Source organism: Mauremys mutica, chromosome 3 (assembly GCF_020497125.1).
Source record: "Mauremys mutica isolate MM-2020 ecotype Southern chromosome 3, ASM2049712v1, whole genome shotgun sequence".
In the NCBI taxonomy this organism is placed as follows: Eukaryota; Metazoa; Chordata; order Testudines; family Geoemydidae; genus Mauremys; species Mauremys mutica.
Genome location: NC_059074.1, coordinates 29,926,160 through 29,950,421, shown reverse-complemented (window position 1 = coordinate 29,950,421; position 24,262 = coordinate 29,926,160). Strand labels below are relative to the sequence as shown.

The 24,262-nt window shown below is 40.2% G+C and overlaps 1 long non-coding RNA gene across 5 annotated transcripts in view; it reads right to left on the bottom strand.

Moving 5' to 3' along the window:
* Window positions 1-24,262, bottom strand: part of LOC123365943 — a 38,413-nt gene that overhangs the window by 5,430 nt on the left and 8,721 nt on the right. Inside the window, exons 2-4 of one of the 5 annotated variants that reach the window (XR_006577840.1) lie at window positions 22,539-22,632; window positions 21,623-21,704; window positions 13,568-13,689 (exon numbers count right to left, since the gene is read on the bottom strand). This is a non-coding gene — a long non-coding RNA (uncharacterized LOC123365943). The remainder of the gene's footprint in view (window positions 1-13,567; window positions 13,690-21,622; window positions 21,705-22,538; window positions 22,633-24,262) is intronic. The other 4 variants (XR_006577843.1, XR_006577842.1, XR_006577844.1 and 1 more) reach the window with 4 other exon arrangements.

Sequence of the window (24,262 nt, the reverse complement as noted above, 5' to 3'; positions counted from 1 at the left end):
CACTAATGATCGATTCCCAGGCAGCAACTCTATCCCATGAATTGACTCTACTTAGGGCAGAGAACAATCTCTTCACTGTTTGCCCCTACTCCTCAAAGGATCTTTCATCTTACAAAACTGATAACACTACAGCATTTCTTCAAAGTGTGCATATGGCACGCACATGAAGAAAAACAGCTTGTAAGAGTATGCGTAACAGAGCCACCTGGTCATTCCCTCTAGTGCACTCACATCACAAAAAGGCTAAGGCACAAAATGAGTTACACCTAATCAAAAGACATAAGGCAACAAGAAGAGGTTCTCTAAAATACACTTTCTTTCATCTTTCTCTTCCTCTTACTCTAAGTCTTCTATATACTGGGAAAGGAAATTTAACAGATGATGTCTGAGGAATTCAATGTCCATTTTGCTTCAGTCTTCACTAAAAGTAGTAATTGTGACAAGATGCTAAACAACATTCATATTAAGAACAAAAGGGAAGGAATACAAGCCAGAATAGGGAAAGAACAGGTTAAAACATTTAGAGAAGTTAAAGGTATTCATTTCAGCCGGGCCTGGGAAAATTTACTGTAGGGTACTTAAAGAACTAGCTGAAGCAACCTTCAAGAATTCATGGAGGACAGAAGAGATCCAGAAGACTGGAGAAGGGCAAACATAGCACCTATCTTTAAACCAAGAGAACCTAGGAAATTATATACCAATCAGCCTAACTTTGATACCTGAAAAAAATTGGAACAAATTATTCAAGAATCAATTTGTAAGCACCTAGAGGATAATAGGGTTATAAGGACTAGCCAGCATGATTTGTCAAGAACAAATCATGCCAAACCAACCTACTTTCCTTATTTGACAGGGTTACTGGCCTAGTGGCTAGGGAGGAAACAGCAGACTTGATATATGGATTTTTAATAAGGCTTTTGACATGGTCCCACATGATGTTCTCATAATGAGGCTAGGAAATTGTGGTCAAGATGAAGTTACTATGAAGTGGGCACCCACCTGGTTCAAAAACTACACTTTAAAAAAGAGTATTTATCAGTTTTTCCTCTGTCAGACTGGAAGGACGTATTGAGTGGGGTCCTACATGGTCTATCATGGGCCCAATATATTCTATATTTTCCGTTAACAGCTCGGATAGTGGAGTGGAGAGTATGCTTATAGAATTGCAGATGACACCAGCCGGGGAGGTGTTTCAAGTACTTTGGAGGACAGGATTAGAATTCAAAATGGCCTTGATAAATTAGAGAATTGATCTGGAATCAACAAGATGACATTCAATAAAAGACAAGGGTAAAGTACACCACTTAGGTGAGAAAAATCAAGTGCACAAATACAAAATGGGAAATAAGTGGCTAGGTAGTAATACTGCAGAAGAGGATCTGGGTAATATAGTGCATCACAAATTGAATAGGCACTAACAATGTAATGCAGTTGAAAAAAGGCTAATGTCATCCTGGGATTTATTAACAGGAGTGTGGTATGAGAGACCCAGGAGGCAACTGTCCTACTCTACTTGACAGTGGTGAAACCTCTCAGCTGGAGTAACATGTCCAGTTTGGGATATTACACTTAAAGATGCAGACAAATTGGAAAGAGTCCAGAGGAGAGCAACAAAAATGATATGAGGTTTAGAAAACCTGACCTCTGAGAAAAGGTTATAAAAACTAGATATGTTTAGACTTGAGAAAAGACAGCTGGGGGGGAGGGGCGGGATCTTCAAATACATTGAGCTGTTTTAAAGAAGGAGAACAATTGTTCTTCATGTCCATTGAAGATAGGACAATAAATAGTGGCTGTAATCTGCAGTAAGATAAATTTAGGTTAGATATTAGGAAAAGCTTTCTAATTATAAGGATAGTTAAGCTCTGGAATAGACTTCCGAGGAAGGCTGTAGCACTCCAATCATTGGAGGTTGTTAAGAACAGGTTGGACAAACACCTGTCAGAGATGGTCTAGATATACTGACTATTGCCTCATCCTGGGGGTGGGGCAGGGGAGGGGGAAATGGATTAGATCTCTGAACGGCCCTTCCCGTTCTACATTTCTAAAATTCCTATGATCCCCTTTTGTTTTGTGAAGTATGAATGCTGGGGCGGGAAACAGTATAGTTACAGACTGACAAATTTATTTGGGCATAAGCTTTCGTGGGCTAAAACCCACTTCATCAGATGCGTGGAGTGAAAAATACAGTAGGCAGGTATATAGCACATGAAAAGATGGGAGTTAGCACTACAAAAAGTAAACTCCCATCTTTTTTCCACGTGCTGTAATATATTATATATAGACACACACACACCTGCCTACTGTATTTTTCACTCCATGCATCTGATGAAGTGGGTTTTAGCCCATGAAAGTTTATGCCCAAATAAATTTGTTAGTCTAAGGTGCAACAAAGCCTCCTCATTGTTTTTGCAGATACAGGCTAACACAGCTACCACTCCGAAACCTGTCAGTATGGTTAGATAGCAGTAAGATACAAGAGGTAATTTGAGTCAAACAACTATCCTTTAGGTGAAGGCTCCTATCATGTGACAGGATTCCATGGCAATGCATTGCTGCAGTCTGAAACTGGAGGGGAGGAGAGACTTTAAATTGTGAATAAATATCTGGAATTCATCAACAGAAAAATAGCACAAAATACTATTTTCAGAGTTTGAGACAGATTTTTCTTATATTTATGAGAGAATCTTTTTAGTCTGCTGTTTTAGTTCAAGTTCTAGATATTACACATGTGCAATGAAACTCTATGCAACTCCGCAAAAAGGACTGCAACAAAATAATCAGTTGCAAATGTAGGTAATATAAGGAAGCAGGATTCAGCTGGCCAAACTTCTCAGTTACACTGGTGTTACTCTGTATATACCTTGGATTTACACTGGCATAATAGAGCAGAGTTTGGCTCAGTACATTGGAAAGTGTTTTGAGATGTAGTCTTGAGACAAGATGTACCTAGTAAGACAGATTTCTGGTACAGGTTTACCGTATGAGAAATGAAAACACTAAACCCTGAACCTGCATCTGATCCACACAGCCTAACCCTTATACTTGTACAGAGTCCCAGTGACTTCATTTAGACTTGGTGCATGTGCAAAGATTGGTCTCTGTAGAACAGATTACAAGATCAAGGCCAACATATAGATACATTGTCTACAGTTACATCAAAATTATTTAATAAAACAAATGGTTTAATTTAGACCTTCAGTTAAATATTTTCCTAGTCTGTAAAGTGTTGTGCCTTAAAAAAAAAAAAAATACGAAATTGTGCATTTGTTAGTAATAATACTGTGCAAACACAATACCTGGCTGGATACTGTACTGCTGATTGACAATACAGATACTTGAAATTTTATACCACAATGAAACTAATTTTTCTGGATTAGTTCCATGTTCTAGCTGCCTATTCCTAGGCTGTTAGTTGTGGACCATGTCTCCAGCCCTATGTAAAGATGTTTCATTTTAGCAGAGAGTCTGTAGTACTTGTAATCAAGCTTCCATTCCTTCCTGTTTTTAAGAAAGTAATTTGATGCAGCTGTGCTGTTGGCTCAACACAGTGATGTAAATTTGAGCTTGCCTGGTTGCTTTGGCCCCTAGCTATACGTGAGCTGCACTTTGCATTCCCAGACCAATGCTGGCTTTTATGTAAGTACTTTTCATGAAGGCTCAGTTACTGGGCTTTTTCAACCCCCACCGCCCAAATTTCCTGTTACAGTCCCCCATGCTGCACCCCAAAGATTGCCCCCTCTTAACCCCTTCCAAAATTAATACTGGGAGTTTGGTATGGATGAAAAATCCCAAAATGATGGCTAAGCAACATCTGTGAAGGTTAAATTCTGTTCATTCGATTCTGTGCACTAGATATGCAAGATATACTGAACATAGCATATATAAAATTAGTTCAGATTTAGGTCATTAATATATTTAGTTTTCCACCAAATATTTTTTATAGAAACACTGTCACATCACTGCATTTATATGTCTGTCTGTATTCCTGTCCAAAGTACAGATTCACTTTTGGCTCAGTACCACTCCCACTGACTTCAGACATATATCCATTGCTATAGTTATCAACTCCTCTCCCCTCCCCCCCGCTCACACACTTCCCTCCAACACCCCTTTCAAGATACATGGGTTTTACACATGCCTATCACAACAACATGTGGTATACCTCATCCAGTGCACAAAATGCCCTAATAGCAACTATGTGAGTGAAACCAGACTGACAATCACTATGTTCAAACGAACAAACTCATACAGGAAAAAGACAAAACCACCACATCACATATGGGTGAACACTTTTCACATAGCAAACACGATAGCTGACCTATCAGTCCTCATCCTCAAAGGAAACCTGCACAACAAGACTTTCAAAAGACAAATCTGGAAGCTTAAATCTGGTAGACACTAAAAATCATGTACTGAGACACTGGATTTATGGCTTATTACAACAATCTACAACCCCATTTACAACCCCAACCCCTCCCCTCCTGTCTGCTGTTTCACCTCCTCCCCACTTCCTTTCCTCCTTATGGACTGGAGCAGGTGTTAACAGGCCACTTCACCTGGAATGGTCCCTTGCAATGTGTTAACTATTTATGCTAAACCATCTGTCCCATCTTCTATTTAGCTGTGACAAGTCTCCCAGACTGAGACCTGAAGAAGAGCTCTGTGTAAGCTCAAAAGCTTGTTTCTCTCACCAATAGAAGTAGGTCCAATGAGAGATATTAGCTCACCCACCTTGTATCTCTAATATCCTAGACCCAACACTGCTCCTACACCACTACGTTCAGGACACAAACAGTTGAAAATACCAGCACCTTGAGGCACAGGTTTGCAAGAGACAGATTCCAGCCTGAGAATCTTCTAAGGTGCTTGGGGCTGAGTGTCCTAGTTGTGTCTAGCCAACAAGTTCAAAATTAAGGAATTTATACAGGCTACTGCCAATTTATTGCAAGCCAGCAGAGCTTCCAATTCCTGGACTGTGAAGTGCCATTCTACGTTCTTTCCCCTGCTCCCTCCTCCAACCGTCTCTCTTGGGGGGGGCGGGGGGGGGAAGCAGCCATTTTGGAATTTGTACAAGATGTTGTGCAGTATAGTTTGTGCCTTCCAAACTACCCCACTGCTTTGGCAGCCTTGCCAGCTAGTATGCTGGGCTACCATTGGTTCCCCCACAGTGGTTAGCATGCCTTCCCCCTGCTTGGGTGGGTGGGGAGAAGGTTTTCATGGTACAAGAACGCGTGTTGTTCTGAGCAATATGAACCACACTGGCACTTTGCTGCAGAATTCAGGCTTCCTTCACTTGGGGCCAGCCCATGTCAAGCAGTTTCTCCCATCAGCCAATCATGCTTCTTCCAGCCATTTTCAAACTGGGCTGAAAATGCACTATGGGACTACTCCAGCACCCAGTGAAGTCACTGAGAGTCTTCCGTTGACTTCAAATGGAAGCAGCCCTACAGGGCTAAGGGGAAGAGAAAGATACCATGCCCACTAGCAGCTGCTCCTTTTAACGCAGCCCTCTGACCCTGTGCACTACATAGCAAATTGAAATATCAGGCCCAATGAGTTTAACATTTGCAGTACTATTTTTTCCTCTAAACATTATTTGGCAGTCTCACTCAAAATAATTATACCTTGTAAATACTTCATTTGAAGTTTCGATGACTTTCCTTTCATGAACTTTTGCTAATTATTGTACTTCAAGTGACAAATTAAATGCCATTTGATGCAATTATTCCAAAATGATTAAAAAAATTACAAGTACATCAATTAATATAATTAAGTCAAAAGCTATTTTTCACAGCTGATTCAGCATTTCCACTATAATCTAAAGAACATTCAGGGATTGAAAGCAAGCATAAAATTTGAACAAATCTGAAACAAACCTCTCCAAGGAAGGAATTCTTAAAAAAAAAAATACCCTGAATTTGCAAACAAAAGTTGATTCATTTTGAATGATATCAAATAGTTTCTCAGATGATTTTATTTTTTGCTTTTAATTAACTCAAAACATATTTTTCAAAGTGCTGTAGGAAAAGTCTATGTGCTACCACTCTTTTCTTGGATCACGTTAAATGAATAGGATTTTTTTGTTTGTATGTTTTAAAAAACAAACAACCGGAGTTGTGGAAGTGCCAGGGAGCTGAGCCAAATACAAAGTACTTATTTTAAAAGGTCGCCAGGATACCAAAGCTTTCTAATATAGTACTATTTATTTTAAAGTGGATCCCATTTGTCTAAGTGGAGTCCCCCTCACAGCCATTACCCCACAACAGCTCTAGATCCCTAGAGGCTGCTCTCTACTCCAAGCTGAAATTCCCTGGGGCTCCTCACTCCTCTCCAGTAAGCCAATGTAAAATTGGTGCAACACCACTGAAATCAATGGAGTTTCACTGGTGTTGCAGAATTGAGGAACAAGTCCCCTGTCTCAATGGCAGACCAGGCCTTCTGCCGCCACTCTTTTCCAAGGAGCAGTCTGTATATCTGCCTACTGATTACGGCCTGGGCCCCTGATTATTACATGTTCACTGAGTTCGCCAAAGTACATTTTGCCTGCTATCATTTTAATCAAAGGATTACTGGGTAACAACAAAAATAATAAAACTATACCTATTTTAACCTAAAATAAACCTGACATTTTAAAAAACTTCTCTGCATTTGTAAGGCTCCTGACACTATAATACTAAAGCCAGTATATAAAAATTTACCCAGGGCTTTCAGGAGTACTGTGTATTATCAAGGTATTAAGTGGAAAAACCATGAGCCAGAATTTAGAGATCATGAAAGGTGCTGAATTTACAGCTCTGGGAACAGGTATTTATTTATTTGTCCACAGATTAGATACAGTAACTGTATATTTGTTTTCTCCATGTGTGTTTGTTTCCTTACACTTAACTAAATATCTAAAACAGAAAGATTAGGCCTTTGTGTATGAAAACCCCATTCTCTTCCTTAAAGCAAGACTTAAAATATTTGACCACCGATCAAGGCCCAAATACGGGATGTAGGTGCTCAGATACTAAAGCAATGACACCTATATAAAGACCCAGATAGATGAGAGAGTCAAGATGGGGGAGATAATATCTTTTATCAGACCAACTTCCGTTAGTGAAAGACAATCTTTCGAGCTAGAGAGAAGAAAAGCTCTGTATAGCTCAAAAGCTTGTCTGTTTCACTGACACTCGTCTTTCTAATATCCTGGGACCAACATATCTAGAACACTGCAAACAGATTAATTCATTTTACCACTGTGTGAGTTTTTTAGAAAACAAGCAGTGCAAGAATCTGTGAAGGACCAGCGATTAAATACTGTAGCATAAACATTGATAATCAGTTTCATGATTCCACATTTGTGATATGAATAAATTACAATAATAAAAAAGTAAACTAAAACATGTGCATGGCACAACTAGTGCCTTTAGAACTAGAATGAGAGATTTTCCTCCCCATTAAGGCATAGTCAATTTTTGACCTGCCGGACAAGTTAGTTGTACTTAATATAGGTTGAATATGTATGTGTGTGTGGGAGGGTGAAGTTTCCCCTCAAATAATCCATTCAACACGTAATGGCAAAACTTGGTGAATACATTCTTTGACCAGCTCAAGTGTGCACATAGACTACAAAAAAGGATTGGAATCCGAAAGCTCTGCTCATTTTATTAAAAATAATCATAAAAATTACTTTGACAAACAGAGACAACTGACTGGAGATTTAATCAGGTCAGAATATTTGCTGAAAGATTGCATTACTCAGAAGCAAGAGATCTTGATATGTAAATTAGCATGATTAACAAACACCTAAATGACATAAGATAAAGGCCTTATAATTGGCCTCTTGAGATTAATAGGCTGTTCAGCTAGCCCTCAGTCACTTATTTCTCCTAATGAAATGTCAATGTCTGTAGAGTAAACAAACTTCCAAAAGCAACAGACCTAAGAAGGCTGAAATGAATTCTGTAACATAAGAGTTTGATCATTAAAAACTGCAAAGCACTAAGGGGCAGATTTTTAAAGCCATTTAAGTACCTAGGGATGCAGATTTGAAAGTCTCCCTGGGTGCCAAAATGTCTAGGTGCCCAGAGAGCTGTAAAAATCTGGCCCTAGCTCTGTAGGAACTCACTTAACTATATAGAGCAGACTTTTAGGATTGTCTGAATTTAGGTCCTGATCCTAAATTAGGTCTATAATTCCTATTCAGTGACAATAACAAAATCATTAACAATGAAACATTGGCTTTCATGCTATGGCATTCATTACTTGAGACTCCACAGAGACTTGAAATGCTGCTGTATTTATAATGAAATGTCTTAATTATCATGCCCATCATTTCAGTTCCAGCTGTCACTCCACTGCAAATGCTGTGACTGGAATGAAAATATAGATGTGGGTGTGTTGTCAATTCCAAAACAAAAGCAACCCCAGTATATCGAATTGTATGGCTTGTCAAACAATCAAAGATGGCTCAACTTTGAAACAGGGAAGTTGAAAATCTGGCTCATTACTTTGCTAAATTAATGAGGAGTCCTTGTGGCACCTTAGAGACTAACATTTATTTGGGCATAAGTTTTCATGGGCTATAACCCAGAAGTGGGTTATAACCCACGAAAGCTTATGCCCAAATAAAATTTGTTAGTCTCCAAGGTTCCTCATTGTTTTTGAGAATACACACTAACAGGGCTACCCCTCTGAAACCTTTGCTAAATTAGGCACTTAGGCATTTAAGTACCTGTGAGGATCTGGGCCTATGAGAGTTAGGCATTTAAACACTTAAGATTCTGGGCCTCAGCAATTAAATAGGGACAAACACAATATAAAGACCTAGATTAAAAATAAAAATAATTTAAAAAACCACAAAAATTCACTTATACAAAAGGTTAAAATGATAGAAGTTGCATCATGACATTCATGGAAGAAACAATTTGGCACTTTGGGGAGCAGTTTAAACACTTTCTCTATTCACCTCCCACCCACAGTGTGCCTTATCTTTATTACCCTCAGTTTGAACCTCTCACCAATTTAAAATATATTGGTGGATTGCTTGAGGTATTCAAGTGATGATGTCCCAGCTATGCAGCACTGAAAGCTGCTACCCAGCTGTGACATCAGAAATATCCAACCAGCCAATCAGAATGCAGTTTTGGACAACCATTGCCCTGTTCTCATTTGGGCTGGTCTTCTTCCCTAAGAAAGGCAATCAAATTTAGGTCAAGCTTAGCTACCACATACTAGCCAAGCCACTTATATTATGGGTCCCTTTAAATTGCTCTGGCAGGATAAAGGGCCCTTAAAGTAGATATAACCTGCCCAAGTGGCATAAAGGGACCTTATATTTGTGTGTGTGTGTGTGTGTGTGTGTGTGTGTGTGTGTGTGTGTGTGTGTGTGTGTGTGTGTGTGTGTGTGTGTATATATATATAAAAATCAGTCCTCAGGTACTCTGATCTTTATGTCAGGTAGCCATGAAGGTGCTGCCATATTTGCCTACCTAATAATGGGGAAAATTAGCTACAGAGGTGACCAGAACTGGCCAGGATTTTTAGTACTGCAAGTTCATCTTTATGGGTTTTTTTGAACACCACACAGATCTTTCTCCTCATGCTGTTCAGGGCCCAAAGTCTAGCAGCGAGAACTAAGTTAGCAGCCAGGGATTCCAAGCCTCCTAGTTCTAGTACTACTTCATCTAACTGACCATAATGATATTTTGTAGTTCCATATTACTTTCAAAACATTGTTTAGACAGACCTAGAAGTATTCCTATATTTCCCCAGTTTAAGTTTAACTGAAGCACAGACGATTTAAGTGACTTGCACAAGGTCAAACAAAGTCATTGTCAGGAGTCTGAAACCATTAGTGTGATATTCTGTACCTCGTGGGAACACCATACACTCCCATGTTAATCCTTGTAATATGGTTGGGTGGTATCTAATGAAAAGATTGTCATGTCGGGTGTCTTCGGAAGGCTCATGATGTACTGAGCATTGTTATTATAGTGATGTTATAGTAATGTTATAGGTTGTAATTTCATGTATATAGTTCTGAGGCTGAAAATGTGTCCTCATGGCTTAAAGCAAGCCCAGGAAAAAACTCTCCAAGAGCAGAGGGGCAGTTCACACCTCATCAGGGCATATATGGGACAAACACTGCCCAGCCTCAGAGAAACAAAGTACACTAGCCTAGGCAGCAGCAAAAGGATCTGTTGGACTCTCAAGTGATCCACTCCCCTTTCCATAGGGACTACAATTAGGTAATGCTCACCTGACCCTGAAAAGTGGTGGTGGGGAGGAAGAACATGTTAAAGGGAGAGGTTTGCCATGCTCTTCCTCTCTCATTCACCTCCATCTACAGACATCACCACCAAACGACTGAAGGACTGATCAAAGGAGAGAGCCTGGCTGAAGGGCAACCAGCCAGCCTGTGATAAGAAGCATCTAAGTTTGTAAGGGCATAGAAAGTGTTAAGATTGGCTTAGAATAGTTTTGCTTTTACTTCATTTGACCAAATCTGACTTGTTATGCTTTGACTTGTAATCACTTAAAATCTATCTTTGTAGTTATGTGGTGTTTAAATGCTGCTTGTATTATTAGAACAGAGCACTGGCTGTTGGGAGTCTGAAAGAACAGGAAACAGGGAGGAGGGGGAGGAGTTGAGGAGGCTGAGTGAGAGCTACAGAGGGTGCAGCAGCAGCTTGGTAATGAGGTTTCCACTGTAAAAATAAAGTCCTGTTGAAGCTTGTTGTATCAAGCAGGCAAGGTACTAACAAGTTAATAAATCTGTTTATTCTACCTGAAGCAGTGCATTTGGTTTGAAGTGTGTCAGAAACTCCCCTTGCGATAACAAGCCTGGTACATATCAATTTCTTCAATTTAACAAACTCATATAAACTTGCAACATCCAGCGGGATAACTGGACACTGCAAGGCGGAGGTTCCTAGTGCTGTGTCTGGGACCAGAGATATTGGCTAGTGTCATTTGGTTGCACAATTCAAGGAGCAGTTTACATGGCAGAGGCTGTGCGTGAACAGTGCAGGAATGGGGGTTCTCACAGCAAAGCAGGGTAGGGCTGGGTCCCAGAGTCAAGGACTGTAGTGACCTAGCAGATAGCACTAGGTGAATGTCACACAGTGACTCCCAAGCAAAATTCTGGGCCGAATTCTGCTCAGCTACACCCACACTGACAGAATCAAGCACCAGGAAATACATTTCAGAAATAAAAGTTATTCAACTAATATTGCCGGCTTGTGTCAAAGTTTGACACATGGGAACAACACTGCAAACTACTACTTGTCAAATACATTACTCAAAAATGCAGAATATGTCAAATATTTCATGAGTGCACTCTACCAGCTATACAACTGTGTAACTGAAGAAAAATTAGTCCATTCTTTTTCATCTACCCTATTGATAAAATTCATACAAAAACAGATTACTGAAAAGTTAAAGCTGCATAACTGAGAACTCAAAACTCAGGAAAACTCCACATTTGAAGTTTGATGGTACAAATGTAATTCTCTCTCTGGGGTTACACTGGGGCACACCTAATAGATTCTGTTTAGAAAGTTTCTACTAGCTCCAGTGATTCTCTTGCATATGTATGGAAACTCTCTCTGTGTATGTGTTTGGTAAGGTCTGTTAAAATGGAAGAGCTTTTTTCCAAATAAATACACTGTATCCATAGAGTCTGATTATGCGACCACAAGATTATATCCAATTTTCATGACTCTTTCATTGAAAGTTTGGATGCCTATCCTATGACTGGGTTCTGATGGGTGGATTCTTGCACTTTGTTTGAGCTGTGTTGAAGACAGACTTCAAGGGCACAAGTATTTATCTGCAAGATCTAATTGCTGGATCAAAGCCTAGCTCTGCACTTGCACACAACTATGTTCTGAGCACCTGGGAAATCCAAGAACCCTACAGTCTTAAATCTCACCAACAAGTACATGAAACAAATTTGAAGGGTTTTGTATTTCTGTAACTAAAAAAAAAAAAAAAAAAGACTGTTATATTATGCCTAAAATATATACAGATGAAAGGAAATTCACTCCTAGGCATGCCAAGTATCATTTTGTAGTGATTATTTTTTATGATGGAGGTATAAGGAGCATAATAGAAATTCTGATGGACTATTAGCTGCAGCAGTGCTAGTGATTACTTCACAACATGTAAGTGGTAGTAATAGTAGCTTTTCATTGGGCCTATTTTAAAACTTTAATTATTTTTTCTTCTTGAAAGTAAATAAAGCAATTGTGTGAAAAGCAGAACTGAAGTATTTAATTACTAGCAAATTTCATATTGTAAATTAAATAGCTGTGAAAGGCCCCGCTTGTTTATAGACAGACAAAAGCTGAAAAGTTTTACATTTCACATTTTTGTAAGTGTGAGGTCATTAGCTCCTGTCAACCTTAATTACGTTTTAACAGAGTTTCTCTGAAGTATTCTGATTTATTCTAGTTCTCTACATACCACTGGATCAATCAGATATGGATCTGAATATAACTGAACACAAATTTCCTCAGAGTACAGGAAATCATTTACCATTTTACCTTAATAGCTTACTGCCACAATTCACCAGCCCAGAGGCTTGCAAAATTTTTCACTAGCAAACATGTAACTTTTCACTAACCACATATTCAGACAAATAGTCTCTTGTTTCAGTAGCAATGCCAGGAAACTCTCAGCTGCTTTCTTCCTTCTAGTTAATGAAGAGATTGTGTGGGCATTGGTTCTGTAACATGTTGCAATGACAACTGCTTGCTTACCCTTACATCTGGTTCTGCATTGGTCCTTTGAGTTTGTGTTCCATATTCACATGTGATGTATACAGCGAGTTTAAATCCTTTTTTTGGTTTTAAAAGCAACCAAAAAACAGTCACTGCACTAAGGATGGGTACAGGGAGCAGTAACAAAATGGACAGAAGTTCAATACAGCAAAGCCTATCCTGGCTTCGAATTCATAGTATGCAACCATGCACTGAAATCCTATTGAAAACCAGGCTCTCAAGGTCCAGAGGGACTTCAATACCAAATGCTTAAGTACTTTTCTGGATTGGGACCTACGTGAGCATACACAGGACTGATTTAGCAACTGATTTTTAATCAGTGTGATCTTCTAGTAAAGGTGGAGCAGAACTGTATTCAGAGGGCCTAATTCTTAGTTGGTACACACTGATGCAGCTCAATGGCACAGCTCCTGTTGACCCAATCTGTTTTAAGTGGCCTTCTCAACCAAAAGTTATGGAATGGAGTAGTCTATTCCACAGGTTTGCTTATATTTGAACTTTGTGGATATTAGCAATGCATATCTGGAAGTTGATTTGTGTAATGTCCTGGGTATATTCTTTTCAGATTTGAGATCAGGGATCTGGAAACCTCAAACAAGACAGCCTCTTAGATTTCATCCCAAATTTTCCACCGAGTATATTGGGAATGGACTTTGAGAGCTGTCTCAGTGCTGTGCAAGTACCCAAATTGCAATCATGATCAATGATTCTCAGTTATGAGAGTAAAAGCACAGTGCTTTGCAACTTTGAATGCAACTATTTTGTTATTTGATTTATAATTTTCAGGTTTCTTCTACCTGTAACTGGTCAAGTGGCTGCACTCCATCTTGTTGGGCTTAGATTTGGCCATGGTGGTCCATGAAATTGTGTCCCCAGGCCTGAATCCTGGGTGCAGAAAAACAACAACATGACCTCCCACCTGAAAAAGACATCGGAGGATCAAAACATAACCTCTTTACTCAGTAAATACAGGCTGCCAAGAGCACATCACCCCACTATTCTCATTTTACATTGGTTTCCTGTTGAATATTGGGTCAGATTCATCTTCAAAGTTTTCCATGGGACTAGCCCAAGTTACCCAAGGGACTACCTCATCATATGGGGGGAGGGATAGCTCAGTGGTTTGAGCATTGGCCTGCTAAACCCAGGCTTGTGAGTTCAATCCTTGAGGTGGCCATTTGGGGATTGGTTCTGTTTTGAGCAGGGGGTTGGACTAGATGATCTCTTGAGGTCCCTTCCAACCCTAATAATCTATGATACCTACCATGACAGAGATGGTTGGAAAATTAAATTTATCTTCCCTCCTCCTTTCTTCAATCTACCACCCTGAAGCTTATTTTTGTCCAGCTTTTTCCTCCTTTCTTTTACCTCCCTATCTGCCTGGCTAGTTTTTTAGTTTAACAACAATTCAGGCACTGGTTTTCCCTCTTAATAGATCCCTCCAACCTTTGAGGATGACAAATTAAGCTATTTAAAGAATGACTCATTACATGTATATACCCTGTTGGTGCCACCACCCTCCTACACATAATAATTATTTAAGTTTGCAAAATGACGCACAGTCAGCACTTTCAAAATGGGTTATCAGTGCTTGCTGTTCCCATGCCTGAATACCTTACTGGCAGTGGTTACCCATGGCAACTAAAATGATCTATTTGATGATAGTGGTTTGTTGTTGTTCTGTTAGTTATTTTCCTGCTGAAATTAAACTGCAATCTATAGATATAAAAATGGAGTTTGAGAGGGTAGGTCAGATTTTACAGTTACATAGGTGTAAACATATGGGGTTGCCACAACATAATGTATTTACTCTTCTTTGATCTCATTTACACTGGTGTAAATGAGATCAAAGTTGCACCAATGAGATTAAGTCATTTCACTTTAACTGGCTGAAGGGATGTATTTACAAATAATTATAAGAAAACACTCTTACTCTGGAGGTTATAGTAAATTTGGGGGTGGGGGGGGGGAGGACAGAAAGGGGAGTGGAATAGACCACCATGATTCCAGCGTATTGCTTCAGTATTAAACACTGATTACTTAGATTTCTTGCCATCATTAAAGATTTTTAAAGAGCTATTCAAAAGCTAGACAGAGGATAATCATTTGTATTTAAGTTGTTTACTAACATTTGGATAAAATAAAGCACAAGTAGTTTTGGCATTGTAAAGCTAAAAAACATTTTCCCTGCTACAAGCATGTTTTAATTGGCAAGTATTTTTAATTGGCAATGCTGAACTGCAAATATTTTGGATTGTTCAATGAAATTCAGTGTAACCATTATATCTTTTGGCAGCTTTAAGACCATAGACTCTCGCTGGTCTGTTATGTAATCAATCAAGGAAATAATAGTATATATACACAGTTGAGAATTTTCTTTTTTGCACTGGAGCTTGACAGATAATTAGCCTTCTGAAGAAAATATTTTTGGGCTCTATTTTATATGGGAACACAGAGGGCCAGCCTGAAAAGTTAAATTAAATATAGAACTGCGGGAAAGTTGACCAGACTTGACTACAGAATACAATAATGTGTTCAACATGAAGAATGAAAGAAAAATACATTCTCAATTTTTTTGGTACGAACCAAATCCTGAAATAGCAATATATATGAGCACCCTTTCTGTAACAACTGCAATCCATCAAATCCAGCATGTTACTGGTCTAGACTGACCAAGTCAAAAGGAACAGATTCCAGTCTAATCACTCAGGCCCAGATTCACAGAGGAGCTTATGCATTGTAATGCCTAGCAGTGCCTAACTTTTAGGAACTGAGCCACCCACTGGACTCTACAACCCTTAAAATTAGGCACCTAGGCTCCCTATACAATGCATGGGAAGAAATAGGCAACTAAAATTGGGAGCCTCAAAAAGCCAGCAAACTAGGTGGGGAGTTCCTTTAACTAGCCAATAGCACACACCAAGGAGAGGGCTGTGTCCGAAGCCCTGCTCCTCTCAGGGAATTAGACACTAAATTCTGGGCTGGCACTAGATGCCTATTTCTGCCTGGGAGCCACAGTCATGAACCCTCTCCTGATAGGAAAATCCGGTCAAAACAGGGACCGGACAGTGTCCAGTCAGATCTACTGACCAGACAACCAAAGTCCAGTTACTGCAGGAGGGGGAGGCACTAGGTCATCACCCATGCCAGCCCCTTCTCAGATGGGGCTGCCTGCTACCTGGCAGCTCCCAGCCCCAGGCCCACAGGCAAGTCCCTCCTGACTTGTAGGGGAGGAGGAGGAAATGAGGGGAAGGGAAGAGGAGAAGAGACATGGTAGGGGAGATTCCTGCACTCCTGCTGGAATGTTGGTTTTTTAAAATTACCAAGTTGGCAATCTTATCTCCTGGACTCAGTTGCCCCAGCCATTTCTTGTAAGAACAGTAGCAGCCCATGCCTACCTCCACACAAAATGGCTGCAGTACAGGGGAGGCAGTCATGACAGCCTCCATTATAACCTTTAGCCCAGCGAGTAAGGTATAGCCCAGTGAGTAGGATATGATCCAGGATGTGGAAGGCTCCACTTCAAATCCCACCTCTGCCTGAGGAAAAGGGATTTGAACAGTGGTTTCCCACCTGTCAGGGGAGTGCCCTACCCACTGGGCTATAGAAAATCTTTTTCTCACTCTCTGCCCCAGTGCATATTTGTATTCATAAAGTGGAATGACTTCAGCAGGACAGCTTGAAGGAGACCCACACCAAACTATGCCCTAATCCAGTGGTTAGGGCACCCACCTGAGAGGAGGGAAAACCCTTGTTCAAATACCTTAACAGGCACAGAGGGAATTGAACCAGTGTCTCCTACATCCCAAGCAAGTACCCCAGCCACTGGGCTAAAGGTTAGAAGGAATGCTGTTTTTGCCCCATCCTCTGGCTGCTTTGTGTGGAGTTAGACATGCTCACTGAATCAGGCCCTACAGCAAGATGGGCATACCTCTCCCTACCTTCACTGGCTGTGAAGATTGCACTGGGGCTTGGTGTAAGTTAGGTGCCTGCTTGAGGCAGCACTACATATACCCAGAGGCAGAAACTTAGGTACCTAGGAGATTTTACAGCAAACATTTAGGCACTGAGGGATTTTAGGTGCCTACAGGGCTAAGCAGCAGCTGAGTAGGGATTTTCAGGATCTCACTCATGCCTAAAATTTTGGCCTTAGGATCCTAAGTCATTTGGTGGATCCAAGCCTGGGTCTTTGACTTAAAGGGTTTCTTTGTCATGAAAAAGAAAGGATTTCTTCTCTTTAAAAAGCTTCCTTTAGTGCACATATTTAGTAGTTGTGCTGTCAGTTGAAACATGGGTACTTTTAAATTGACCCTTTTCTGCAGTTTTGCTCTCATTCAGTAATTCTGTAAATATTTGATGATTAAGCATTAAAAATTAAATGCAACATGGTCAAGACATGGTCCTAAAATGTTTAAAGAGATTTTTAAGATAAGGGGCCTAAAAGCTCCTTAGCTGCCTGTTTTCTTTGAGAGGGATTTGTGCCCAGATTGGGAATTCCTTCAATGAACATTATTATTGACAATGTTTTGGGCCAGATGGTCATGCCATTATGATATGGGTCTGCATTTGAGGGCGGTGCAGAATGATGGAGTCTAAAATAGTTGTTACCCCTCAAGAAAGAGATCTTGGAGTCATTGTGGATAGTTCTCAGAAAACATCCACTCAGTGCACAGTGGCAGTCAAAAAAAGTTAACAGAATGTTGGAAATAATTAAGAAAGGGATAGATAATAAGACAGAAAATATATCGCTTCTATATAAATCCATGGTATGCCCGCATCTTGAATACTGAGTGCAGATCTGGTCGTCCATCTATTGGAATTGGAAAAGGTTCAGAAAAGGGAAACAGTGATTAGGGGTATGGAACAGCTTTCATATGAGGAGAGATTAATAAAATGGACTTTTCAACTTGGAAAAGAGATGACTGGGGTGGGGGGGGGAATATGATAGAGATGTATAAAATCATGACGTGTGGAGAAAGTAAATAAGGAAATGTTATTTACTCCGTCTCATAACACAAGAACTAGGGGCCAAATGAAATTAATAGGCAGCAGTTTGGGAAAAAAAAAAAGGGGAAGTATTTCTTCATACAATGCACAGTCAAGTTGTGGAACACTTTGCCAGAGGATGTTGTGAAGGCCAAGACTATAACAGGGTTCAAAAAAAGGTTCAAAAAGGGTCCATGGAAGATAGCCATTGATGGACCTATTAGCCAGGATGGGCAGGGATGGTGTCCCTAGCCTACCCTCTGTTTGCCAGAAGCTGGGAATGGGCGACAGGGGATGGATCACTTGATGATTACCTGTTCTGTTCATTCCCTCTGAAGCATCTGGCATTGGCCACTGTTGGAAGACAGGATACTGAGCTAGATGGATCTTTGGTCTGACCCAGTATGGCCGTTCTTATGTTCTCACACACCTTACAGGCAGCTCCAGGATGGGGGTGGAGAAGCAAGTATTTTTCTACAAAATTCCTATTTGCCAAAAATTGTCTAGTTCTTCTCAGGAGTGCAAAGGGTGGGGAAGGCTCCTAGTGCACACAGGCCCCCCACTCTCCTTGTGTGCCATTTGACCTTTATCTGGAGAGCTGGATAGGTTTGTTGGGGAGCCTGCTTTTAGAACCTGATATAGAAAAGCTTTCAAGCATGTGTTTAAGTTGTAGTCTTATTGAGTAGATTTTAAAGATTTTGGGCTATGTATGTGCTTAAGTGATTTGCTGGATCAGTAGCATGGGTGGGGGAAGCCTTTAAGGAGTGCCAACTAAGTAGATATAGCAAATAACATGAAAGTCAATGGGCTAAATCCAGATGTCCTTAAATTGGCCAAGCTCTAGTGAAGGCAGTGGGAGTTTGCCTGAGTATGAGCTGATTAAGGATCTCAGGGTCTGGCTCCATAGCACAGAAGTTGTCCTTGGTGAGATTTGGTTAGGGTTGATTATTTCATACTGGATTCACCAGGCTCTGATAGTCCAATAAATTCCATCTGTTCTACCAGAAGCACATTAACTGGGATACAAAATACAACTGTTTTACCCACCAATGTCACAAATGAGATGTTCTCTCAGATCTATTTTAGTTGGGTGCTCCAGCAAAGCCAGCTGTTCCCAGGGAAACAACAGGCAATCAAAATGACTTAAAGAATCACAATTTTAGATAATACATCTTATACCAGGAGTTTTCATGAAGATGCATTATACCTTTCAGCCACTCCCCTCCCCTTTATTCAAGCAATTTCTACACAAAGATCCTATTTCTGCATGAAATACTTTCCATAACTTAATATTGCTTTACAGATCCACTAAGGTTCATAAAAGACTACATTGCATTTAGTTGGATGGTACCAGCAGCGATTGTCCTCAGAGAAGACGACCTTCTACAGACTCCAGAACCTTGTGCAATCATCATCATTTATGCCAGTGCATACAGGGTGTAAAACACTGCCATTCTGATTTAGTAGTAGCATACACCTATTGTGTACTGACATAAATAATTGCACAAAGGGTACAGCAACAGAGAATCAGACTCTGTTTTTGTCCCATGTTCAGAAGGACCTAGTCGGTCTATACTAAGCTGTGACTTTTCTGTTTTAAATTACATAATAGCTATTTGAACTTGAATACTCTGAAGGGAAGGTAGATCTGAATTATGTTTCAGACCCCAAACTCTGCTGGTCTGAACTTTAGTTACTCAGTGACTTCTATCCAAAAGGAACTTTACAAACTATGGAGTTTATCAGTAAACACTTACAAAGCTAGTCCTTATGTGGCATCAGTGACACTATTCATGAGAATAAGGACTACTCATATGAAGGCAGATGGAATCTAGAGAAGCTAGGACTAGTGAAGCAGCCAGTTATGTTTGGGTGAAGCTTTCTGTATCTTACTGGAATAGTGGATGTACTTCTCCTGTGTGCTAGACATCTCTGATAAGCACAACATACTTCCTGATACCCCCAACTGTGCCTGTGCCTTAGGTGGTATAGTCTAGTTATCAGTGTAACCTGTAAGTGACTATTTATATGCTGTAGACAACGCTACTAGGTTTTCACAGCCCCAACCCCTATTTCTTTTCCATTTGAAATGGAATCTCATGTTTCTCCTCTTTGTTGCAAGACTGTTATAACTCTCTGCCTTCTGCCAGGTTATTTAAATATTGTCTCCCACTTAAACTGAGTTATTTCCCCATGTTATAACAGGGCATTAAGACTTCCAAACTAAGCTTTTTGTGATATTAGGATGAGTGTGAACTGTACATTTTAACCACTTGGTTTGGGGGGGGGGGGGAGAGAAGACACATCTTCTGTAAATGAAGTAGCAAAGAAAAATATCTGCTGTAAGACAGCCTCCCACAAATGAAAGCTGATACATGTATCTCTGGTAACTGCCTATTTTTCATTATTTATGATTAGCAAACAAGGTATGCATTGCTGTGGGACTCTGTAAACATTAATTCTCCATCATGCTTCTACTTACTCATTTCTTTTATTTATAGAATATTGCCTACACTGGAAATATGGAGCATTTTTACCTTTCAGATCACTTGATTATTCAGGTTGCACAAGACATACAGAAACTGACCTGCAGGGAAATATCCTCCGCCTAACTGAGAAGCAGGAAAGGGTGTCCCAAGGTACCCTATACCTACAGAACTACATGTTGTGAATCCAAGAAAAAAAAATTGAAATGATATTGAGACACACTTCCTCATTACTGTAATGCTGCCAATTTAGCTACAGAGAAAAAACCTTAGATAATCCTCAACTTTTTTTGGGGGGGGAGGGGAGAATATATTAAATTAAGCCCCTTCTGGGGCCCTATTAAACTAATGCAGTGCAGAAGAAGTAGGGAGGGATTTTCAAAATAGCACAGCATCAGTCTAGCTTTGCTCACATTGAAGTCAAATGGAATTTTTCCCAGTGACTTCAATGGGAGCACAGTGAGGGCAACACTGAGCATTTCTGACAATCCATTCTGTAATATACATTGGCCTAAATTTTCAAGTGACTTGTGATTTTGGGTGCTCAACTTGACAGGGAACATCTTTCATAGGGCAGGTACTAAGTGCTTTCTGAATGTGAGGACCCTTTGTGACACTGCACCCCATATTCTTCAGTGATATTATATATATTATGATTATGTCATAATCATTTTATGCAAGATAAGTTGTGTGAGGTATCATTGGAAAGGTTATGATTTACTGAATATGAGTATCCTGTTTGTATGCATGTATCATTTTTGTATCGGAAGTCAGGAATATTGTATTAATGTGTTTACCCCTGGGGAACACCCACTAGACAAGATGCTTTCATTCTGAAAAGCTGGGTGGGGAAGGGCCATTAGAGAAATTAATAGGCCTTAGAAGAAGCTTATCTCCCACCTGGGGGCCTTCCTGAGGAGGCTGCAGACAGCCTCCGAGTCATGGCTGCTGTGACACTACAGGGACATGTGACCAGATCACCTGGTGCTGGACTCCATCTTGGGATATCAGTGTTGTTCCACTGACTGGCTTTGAAGCAAAGCCTGCTATACAAAGCATCCATGTTTCACAGTCGGAGCTGGCATGCACCTTGTAGTGTCATGTCACGAGGTTGGTAGGGCCAAGCGTATGGAACTCATACCAATAATGTTAGGAATTGACCTAAATCAGAACAATCTATCTTAAATGGTTTTGCATCTTCTACTGAACTTTTACTCAGCCTTACTTGATCTTTTCACTGTTCTACATACTTACTATGGAACAAGATATTGATATGATAATAGTTGATCTAATCTAGTATGAACTGCAATACTCTGTAATATGCTTTCAAATGCTAGTCACCCAAGCAGTGTTTTATGGGTGCAGAGCACACAGAATTACCTATGAATATTTTTGTGGCTCCTCGATGGACATTTAACAGGTTTTTCTTCTTTCCAAAAACAGCTTTAACTAGAGCTGGTACCTGGGTTAAAGACAGCAGAGGGTGCTTTATAAGCAAATACGAAACACTTGATGGAAAAATATTGCTGTAGCTAGGTGCTATAGCTATGTGGATGCTCTGCCACCAGCTCTATTCATGAAGTGGCAGTTTCAATCGCTCCCTGCTTATTAGGATTGTTTTCAAATGCCTCAATAAATTTCTGCTGAAAACTATCCCCAAAATTCAATGTAGATGTTTAATCAGAGAGCTCCATATTTTTAAATAGGGTGAACAGTGTGCTGTGAAAGAATGCGTTATTCATAGATTCATACTGTTTCAAAAGCTTAATAAAGAATTTGATTAATAGTCTAGGGACATGTTCCACATATTTATACTCTGGTATGCATACAAATGTAATGTATAACATTAGATACTTGTAATCTCCTCTTGTCTTTTATGCTTTTGAAGCACTTACAATACAGAGTAGTTTAATCAGATTGCAAAGCAAAGCCAAGCACACCAAATTGTTATCATTCTGCAGAGCGGGTGGGTGGTCATACTTCACAATGGCTTTTGTGCAACCATTATTGTACTGATTTGGAACTATTTCAGCAAGGAATGTTTGCCTAACCAGTGTCAAGGAGTCTGAATTAGTTAGTGTCCTGTGCTCAGAACTATCAGTGTACAATTTAATCTTTCTGAAGAAAAGTTAAGTGGCCAGTCTCTCAGCTTTATCTGTCACTTCCATGAATCACAAAAATGACTTCCTTCTCACAACTAAAACAAAAACATTACAATCTTATTGACAAGCCAGTGCTTTGTGAAGTATCTAACGAAAACAAAACCACCCCACAAACACATGCCTTCTGTGCTTACCAGAAACTGCAGTGCTTTTGAGATCAGGTTCTTTTGTAGAGGTTCAATCATAGAAAATGCATACTCAGAATGCTACACGAAGCCTGGAAAACAGCTGGGGGGAAGGGAGGGCGGTTATGCACAAAACTGTGGTGACTGATTTTATCCCCAGTGTGATGGATCAGCTGAAATATTTGAGGGAAAACGGTTCTCTGAAACCCATAGTTTGAGAGATGGAAGTTTTGATAATGAGAATCTAAAACCTTTTCAACAGTTCTCTGGTGACTCCCACTTATCTCTGACCCCTTTATGGTTTTGTCTTTCACATGTCCTCTCTTTCCCCCTTTGTTTTTAACTTCCTTTTTGCCCGTTTGTGCTTTCCACCCTATTCCACTTAGTCCCATTTGCAGTTGCCCCTCCAACCCGCCTTTGCCTTTGCACCCTTGTACTTTTATTTCTGCCCACAATAATAAATAAGCCCAAGGTTGAGAGCTTGAGTGATGGTAGGATGGCAGTACCGTCAGCTGCAGTGGAGAATGATAGCAATGGAGGGGGAGATCTTCATTCAGCTGGTATAAACTGCCATAGCTCCTTTGACTTCAAAGCTACGACAATTTACAGCAGCTGAGGATCTGAACCAGAAAGTTAAAAAATAAATAAGCAGATAGGTTCTGTACTCAAGGTTGAGCTACCAGTGGAGGCCCATCCGGGATGTCATGTTGGACAGATAGATAGTCAGATATTGGGGAGTGGGGGAGGAGAGAGGGAGCTATCTACCTCTCCAAGCCTGTGTTCTCAGGTGTCAGCATAGAGATGGGAGCTCAAGCCATGCAAATTAATTAAATTGTTCAGAGACAAGTATAAAAATGGAAGAGGTTAATTACACAGATTTGTGAAGCTGACAGAGAGGAAGAGGGGAGACATCTGAAAAAAGTAGTCAGAGGTAAGAAGACAGATGAGTACAAAGCATCAAGGAGCCAGGCATGATCTGAGGTGTTCATAGATTTTTAAGGCTAGAGTGCTCCATTATGATTCTAGAATCATAGAACTGGAAGGGACCTTGAGAGGTCATCTAGTCTAGTCCTGCCATGAGTGCAGGGGACTGATTAGACCATTCCTGACAGTTGTTTGTCTAACCTGCTCATAGAGATCTCCAATGATGGACATTCCACAACCTCCCTCCGCAATTTATTCCAGTGCTTAACTACCCTGACAGTTAGGAAGTTTTTCCTAATGTCCAACCTAAACCTCCCTTGCTGCAATTTAAGCACATTGCTGCTTGTCCTATCCTTGTAAGGACCTTTTATGTACTTGAAAATGGTTATCGTGTCCCCACTTGGTCTTCTATTTTCTAGACTAAACAAACCCAGTATTTTTCAAATCATTTGGCAGAGGTCACGTTTTCTAGACCTTTAATCATTTTTGTCACTCTTCTCTGGACTCTCTTGAATTTTTCCACATCCTTTCTGAAATGTGGTGTCCTGAACTGGATACAATACTCCAGTTGAGGCCTAATCAGAGCAGAGTAGAACAGAACTACTTCTCATGTCTTACTTACATCCCAGAATGAGGTATGCTTCCCCCCCCCGCCCCTTCAACTGTTGATTCATTTAGCTTATGGTCACCTATGGGCCACAAATCCCTTTCCGCAGTACTCCTAGGCAGTCATTTCCCATTTTGTATGTGTGCAACTGATTGTTCCTTCCTAAATGGAGTACTTTGCATTTGTCCTTATTGCATTTCAT